The sequence below is a fragment of the Limulus polyphemus genome, unplaced genomic scaffold (assembly GCF_000517525.1).
Source record: "Limulus polyphemus unplaced genomic scaffold, Limulus_polyphemus-2.1.2 Scaffold97, whole genome shotgun sequence".
Taxonomy (NCBI): Eukaryota; Metazoa; Arthropoda; class Merostomata; order Xiphosura; family Limulidae; genus Limulus; species Limulus polyphemus.
In genome coordinates, this window is record NW_013665707.1 from 1,060,324 (window position 1) to 1,061,381 (window position 1,058).

Consider the following 1,058-nt stretch of genomic DNA (forward strand, 5'->3'; position numbering starts at 1 on the left):
GGATACAACTTTACGATACACTTAATTTCAATAGTCGCGCTATAACAAACGCTATAACAACGAACGTTAACTTCAACAATACTCTCTGACTGCAGTTCAATTACTCATTACCTATACATATTGTCCCGTCACGTTGTGACCATCTTATATATACCAGCCTACCCCAATCTAGTAATCTCCCGACAATTCACGAAGGTTCGAGAAAGAAGTAGCGTGATACTAGTCACGTGACCTCGCTGACGCAACAATATACAAGACTACACTATATCTAGAAAGATCACGTGATTTAAGGAAAAGACGTGAAAGTTCGAGAATGACGTGGCGTGATACTAGTCACGTGATCTCGATGTCGTAACAATATGATTCACTACCATAATAACAAAACAAAAAATTCTGCAAAAGAACTATTAACTGTTGTTTAAGGCTTGAGTAATTTCCGTATTGCCTACTGGAATAAAATTTTAAACTCCAGATAGATCATAGAGCATTGAAGTACTTAATGAATTTCCACAATTCGGAAAGGCAAATAACAAGATAGATCCAGAAACTGCAATAGTACAATTTTAATATAATTCATTGCCCTAAATAGAACAGTTGAAATTATAATGCATAATTCTAAGGACTATGCATTACCAAAGAATGTAAACACTGTGAAAATATGAAAGTACAAATTAATAAATACAACCAACATGTAATGCAACAAAGCAGAATCCAATTTGAGACATACTCAGATGAAAAAAAAAACAACAAAAAAACATTTTGTTTGACACTCATCTGAAAGATGTTCAAATAAATTATATGAGTGCTAAGCCAGTTAGTTCATAGATTAGGAATAGTACAGAATGATCCTTACGGCATACAGCCCGTTCCATTGGCTGTCAATAACCTTATAACAGCAGGCTTTTAGGCAGTGGTGGGATTCAAATATTTTAACAACAGGTTCTTTCACTAGCATCATGTAAAAATATTAGAAATTAAAAAAAAGGGGGGGCCAGAAAGCCCCCCCCCCCCATCACTGAGAAAATAAAAATAGGCCGTCACGGATAGTGTTAAAGATT